We start from the raw sequence: 6639 nt of genomic DNA, 5'->3' as shown, positions 1-6639 counted from the left end.
GGGCTTCTTAAGTTTCCGCGGGACCGAAGTTCCCCGGTAATTTTCGCGTTGCCGGCAAATTTCGTTTCTCCTCTCGTTATCGTCTCGTTTAAGCTTTCGTTTCCCGCGTATCCTATCGAGTAACAATAATAACCGTTTTCCTTAATACAACGAGACGCGCGTTTCCCTCTCTCGTTGTCGAAACAAAGAAAATAAGAAACAAACAAGGGAAAAAACTGTTCTTCCGTCGAGCAGCTTGTTACGATCCTTAATTGGCAAAATGCTCAACTAACTTTCCGATAATTCTTCTTTGTTACAGACTAACGGAATAGCAGTGCATAACATTGGCTTTACGTTGCTCAACCATATAGAGGTATGTTCTCTCCCCCCTTTGAAATACACCGTTCGAATCTGATCGATGAAAGAGAGATAAAGAGAAACGAGAAAATGTGTTCTTCCTCGAGTATTGATTCCGGATAATGATCGAATCGAGAATTGTGGCAGGGAGAGGAATGTAGAAAAGCCTCGTAATGCAGCAGAGATTAATACTTGTGTATTGTCGAACATTGCTATATGTTCCCTTGAAAATTTTCAATTTTTGAGCTGCTCAGAAGGCAGAGTAATTAGCTCTGTGAAACATGAAGGAGAGATAATTGATAAATTTACGTAGTTCGCTTTTTAACCCTTTGGCTACGGCAAATTTTAGTGCACAACGCGCGTGGCATATTCAAATATTCCACAACGGCCGCAAACGTTCTTTTTTAGCCGTGTCATTTTAGAATTTGTTTCACTGAATTAACGTGGAAGAGTGTAGAGGATCAAATTAACGCTTGTATTAACATAGAAGTGCGCCAAAAGGCTCCAATAGCACGATACGAACAAATTTTCAAAGCGCCTATAGGCGCCAATAGTAGTGAAAGGGTTAAAACGTCTCGAGCGAAATTTTAAAAAATTTCCTGTATTTTTGATTTGATAAAGTTACCCACTTTGGCTTCTATACAGTTGAAAAAAAAGAGTCAACGTAAGCCTAATGTTGTAGTATCGGGGCAAAAGGCTCCAATAGCACGATACGAACAAATTTTCAAAGCGCCTATAGGCGCCAATAGTAGTGGAAGGGTTAAAACGTCTCGAGCGAAATTTTAAAAAATTTCCTGTATTTTTGATTTGATAAAGTTACCCACGTTGGCTTCTATACAGTTGAAAAAAAAGACTCAACGTAAGCCTAATGTTGTAGTATCGGGATCTCCGTACCTAAAAAGGGAAATTGACAAGGAAAAGTACAGAGGGAGTAGTTGGCGTAGTGCGCAGAGCCTCGGCTTGCTAAACCGAAGGTCCCGGGTTCGATTCCCGTTGGATCCCTAAAAATTTTTCCGTCGATTCTTACAATGTTATAATTATTTTCACATTCAAAACAACCTCTTCTTCCAAACCAAAGAAAATTCAGTGCAGATACAAAATTATAATCATTTTTCCCCAAATGTGGAAGCACGAAATGAAGGAAATCGACGTGGAAGCATTTTCGAAAAATAATAACGATGTCATAATAGCTTCTCGACGTTTCTGAAAGCGATATAATTGCTAGGAAGCACCACTGACGTCGCAAGAGGATAAATAGAAGGTGGCGAGCCACCCCTTTTGATCTGGCGGTTCTCAAAGACGCGGAAACCGAACGGGTTAACCAGTGGAATTCGAGGATAAAGAGCACAGAGGAGGATCCTTCGACCGGTTGCAATTTGTTTCTTTGCGTTCCGTAGCGCGGCAATTTCGACTGGAATTAGCGGAAATCCAAGGATCGGGAATAAAAGAAGTATCGCGCGAGTGGATGTCATAAAGGCAGGCTGAAAAGGCACGGCTTTGATGATCGAATCGAAAGAAACAGCAGTTTACGCGAATCTTCTCGGTCCTTTGCATTTTTCTATCGAACCAGACGGCTATTATTTTAGATTGCGAACATTTCGTGCTAAGGTTTCGTTTAGTACGACGAATTTAGGGGAAGAAATGCTAGTTGCTAATGTGGTGGATCGATTTTTTATACCAAGGCGTTTGGGACCTCTCGGTCTGCGGGTCATAGACCAGCGCGAGTCCCAACGCTCCCTCGACCATACTCTTGTGGGGACTGCTCCGCCGGCGATCGGGTGAAAAATAATAACGATGTCATAATAGCTTCTCGACGTTTCTGAAAGCGACATAATTGCTAGGAAGCACCACTGACGTCGCAAGAGGATAAATAGAAGGTGGCGAGCCACCCCTTTTGATCTGGCGGTTCTCAAAGACGCGGAAACCGAACGGGTTAACCAGTGGAATTCGAGGATAAAGAGCACAGAGGAGGATCCTTCGACCGGTTGCAATTTGTTTCTTTGCGTTCCGTAGCGCGGCAATTTCGACTGGAATTAGCGGAAATCCAAGGATCGGGAATAAAAGAAGTATCGCGCGAGTGGATGTCATAAAGGCAGGCTGAAAAGGCACGGCTTTGATGATCGAATCGAAAGAAACAGCAGTTTACGCGAATCTTCTCGGTCCTTTGCATTTTTCTATCGAACCAGACGGCTATTATTTTAGATTGCGAACATTTCGTGCTAAGGTTTCGTTTAGTACGACGAATTTAGGGGAAGAAATGCTAGTTGCTAATGTGGTGGATCGATTTTTTATACGAATAAATTGGAGGAAAGTGAAATTTTTATTATTTTATAATTTGCATATTTTATTAAATTTTTGTTCGTATAATTTTGTAAAAATTGTCAGTGGCGTCGATTTATTCGTGAATATTTCAGGTGAATGAAACTTTTATTGTATAATTAAAAACTGATGCTGTGCATTATGCTGGACCAATGCAAAATTTCCATTTAACCCCTTCAACCATTATTTTTCTAAAATTAGAAAAACAAATGCTCTAACGTTTTATTTAGTAACATTCTATTAATTTTGAATCTATAGCAATTGAACTGCATTTTGTAAGGGTTGTGCGGGGTTAAATGATACTTGTCAGGATTTGTTAAACAGATGCTGAAACTATATTTATTTGTTCTCGTTGACGCCTCGTTCCTTTCTTGTCCGTCTTTACCAACTGCACGTTTCATAATAATCTTTCTGATATATTCCCCTTAGCATTATTCAACGCGTCCTTATATACATGCCTTGACGCCCCTCTCTTGCCACCCTGGCACAGGTTGGGGGTCCTTACTGACCCAGCCTTTAGCGCGTGGGGGTGTCAGGGTGTTGGGACCTCTCGGTCTGCGGGTCATAGACCAGCGCGAGTCCCAACGCTCCCTCGACCATACTCTCACAATTTCTCGTTACAAGATTGCACAACGAATTCGCTATATTTTCACATTCCCTCCATCAGAAACATTGAAATTTTCGAAAAAGCTAATCTCGCCTAATTCCTCAATTTTAAACGCACAAAAGCACGACAAAACTCCGAGAAAAGTTCGTAAAATCGATGCAGCTCGGACTTGTACAAAAAGGAGGGAAAAAATCTTGAAAAAATGGAGCAGAGGCAGGGAAAAAAGGGGTTGCAAGGCGGATCCAGCAATTTGGAGGGTGGCTGGTCAGCGTGCGTAACGCAAATCATGAAATATTGAAGGGGAGGGAGGTGGTGGCTGGAGTAACTTGTAGCCAGGAGACAAAAGCTGAATACGAAACGAGGATAGACGGCGTATCGCCGCGGAAAGGGATGAAATCGATCGAGTTCCGGAGTTATTTCGTTATTTCCGTTCGCGGGCTTTCGTAACGGGCCGGCAGGAAGTTTATGGTATTACTTTGTGAATAGCAGCGGCGACCCCCATCGCTCGAGGAAAACGAAATTTCACGTGACGACTCGATACTCGCGAGATTATTTCGTTTATCCCGAAAACTGAACCCGGTCTTGTGTCCTTCGAAACCATCGACGCTGCTCCGAAAAACTGGCTAATTCCTTCGGAAATCGTCGAAAGAAACGAAAAGACCAATTTTTTTCACCCCGGGGCAATTTTAAAGCGGTCGGGTTGAAACTGGGGAAATAGAAAAGCAATCTTTTCGGGCTGTTTTTTGAAGCGAGAACGAGCGAGTACTTTTTTGATTAAGATTTATTGGCGAAATTTAAGTTAGTTAAGTGTTTGAGTATTTTTTTTTTTTTTTAATATTTCTCTGAAACTGCAGATTAGGAATGTTTAATATTAAATATTCTATATTTTCTACGATTCTTTCTTCTTTATCCTAGATCTCTTTTGTCAAAATAATTTGCCTAATGAGTTAAGATCCACTTGTGATGGAAAATCGCTCGTGATAACGACTTAAAGAATTAAAAAATTAATATAGAACGTAACCTAACCCTAACCTCTTTTACAGTGTCTATATTTTCTACGATTTCTTATCTTTATCATAGATCCCTTTCGTCAAAATTTCCACAATAATTTGCCTAATAAATTAAGATCCATTCGTAATGTAAAATCACTCGTTCACTGTTGCCAAAGAATTCAAAAATTAATATACGACGTTCCCTTCGACAAATCACAATTCCTTAAAAAAAAAAGAAGAAATTCATAGCGAAAAAATTGTCCGCAAAATTGCCGAAGAAATTCGTACAGCTGTAAAATTCGTTAATACCTAATTTGCATTCGAAAGAGCGGATCGGCTTTGGCCAGAGGTGGATGGATACGAATCGCTTCACGTGGAAAGTCCACTCGAACGACGGGATATTTTCGCGATCGGGGTAACTGCATTTACGTGGTATCGTTCGGACTCCATTCGACGTCCATTCTTATGTTAATTTATCATTCGCCAACTAATACGCGGCATAATGGAACATGGATTTATCGGCCGCAATTTATCACGATGAAAAGGTAGAAATTATTGGAGGAATCGTTGCGGTGGAAATGGAATCGCGGGATTCAGAGACGAGAGTAGCGAATTCGTAGCTCTCCGCTGGGGGAAAATAGATGGACGAAAGTTTGAAAAATCATCGTCGGATAATGGGACAGAAATTTCGAAAGGGAGTGTATATGTGTAATACTCGAAGAAGTGGAAAAACAGGGACGAGGAAATCAACGAAACTGTCGAAGGAGATTGCGGATGGTACAGAGAATTGGCGAAGATTTAAGAGGTTGAAGAGGATGAAATAGAGGTTCGAAAGGGGATGAGTTGGAGAAACAGGAAGAGGTTCGATAAAACTGGGAAGCATTTTGTAAAATCGAGGGCAACGTCTTGAGGAATCTTGGAAAACGGCGAACTTACGAGAAAGAAACTGAGAGAGAAACGGCGAAGCGAGTAAAAAAAAAAATTAGAGAGAGGATCGATGAAACCGAGGAACACTTTGTGAAGTCGAAAGTGGTGCGGCTTCGAGGTTCTTCAGGGGTGGTGTGAGCGCTTGAGTACTCGCGGAGAAAATTTCGGCAAATCACAGAAACTGGGGAAGACTGTCTTAACCCTTTTTGCTGTAGCTGTTTTCTAGGTAGTCCTTTTATCAAACGTTTCAAATAAATGTCAACTAAATGTACTTGAGTTAGAATCGAATATTAAAATGTCGTACAAATACATTATGTTTATTTGTCAATTGAATTGTATTTTTGGTACAAAATAATTTGGGAATGAAGGGGCTAAGGTTTTTTTTTAAATAAAAGGTAAATTATTCTTAAATGGTTCTTTAAAAGATCAGATTAGAAAAGTTTAGTATTATGCAAATTTATCCATGTTTTCTGTGTAATCTTTTCATAAAATATCGGTAACAAATGGTAATCAAATAAAGTCTGACACAACCACGTTGTTTATTTTTGAATTAAATGGCTCATTTGTCACAAGATAATTTGGGAACGAAAGGGTTAAGATTTCAAGGTTTCTTTAAAATATCAGCTTAAAAAGAATTTACCACTGTGCAAATTCATCTCACCTTAACCTCTTCTATAGTAATCTATATTTTCTATTAAATCTTTTTATAAAATATTCGAAATAAACGTCAACTAAGTACGTTTCAATTGTAATAAAACATTGTTTCTATATTCTGCAAAATTGCATATTTGTCACAAAATAATTTAGGGAAAAAGGGGGTTAAAATCGGTCAAACAAAAAACATTATTCTCGAACGTTTCTCCGAATCATCAGTTTAACCCTAGTGCGTTCTTTCGTTCGACCGTACACTTGTGGTTTTTGGGTCTTTTTTGACCCAAAGGTATTAGGTGTAGCAATTTTTGTTACCAGCGCGCCATGTGAACTTAGGTAATGAACTTTCGACGTATTGTTAAGGGAACGTAAATTTGGTAACAGCAAAAGTAATTAGAAAGATAAGAAGGCGATGGGTCAAAGAAGACCCGAGGACCGCTCTAGGGTTAAGAGAGTTTAACACGGTGAAAATTCTGGCGAGAGAATTAAGAGGAAGGAAGAATCCTCGCTGTGCGGCGAGAACTCGTCTGTAATTAGCATCTGGAATAAAGATACGGCGAAACAATTCAACTGAACGATAGCCGGAGCTTGGCCACTTGTTAAGTTGGAGAAGCAAGTCTAGGCCCTTTCGAGATTTACAACAGTTGGCCCCCGCGTGTTCCAACCTAATCGGACGCGTTACGATCTACGAAATCACGGATATTTATAGTTGCGCCGATTCTGATGCAAATGAAGAAGCCGTCCCGTGATAAAGTCGTTTGTCCCGTTTAGCCAGCTGTGTGTGTTCCACTTGAAATTATCTAGCAC

The 6639-nt window shown here is 40.2% G+C and overlaps 1 protein-coding gene across 1 annotated transcript in view; it reads left to right on the top strand.

Moving 5' to 3' along the window:
* LOC108576501 (prolyl 4-hydroxylase subunit alpha-1-like) overlaps positions 1 to 6639 on the top strand; it is a 221164-nt gene that overhangs the window by 37865 nt on the left and 176660 nt on the right. Inside the window, exon 2 of the mRNA XM_017939510.1 lies at positions 299 to 352. The gene's annotated coding sequence lies outside the window, so the exon portion shown is untranslated. The remainder of the gene's footprint in view (positions 1 to 298; positions 353 to 6639) is intronic.

Source organism: Habropoda laboriosa, unplaced genomic scaffold, assembly GCF_001263275.1.
Source record: "Habropoda laboriosa isolate 0110345459 unplaced genomic scaffold, ASM126327v1 scaffold291, whole genome shotgun sequence".
In the NCBI taxonomy this organism is placed as follows: Eukaryota; Metazoa; Arthropoda; class Insecta; order Hymenoptera; family Apidae; genus Habropoda; species Habropoda laboriosa.
This window is presented reverse-complemented; position numbering and strand designations above follow the sequence as displayed.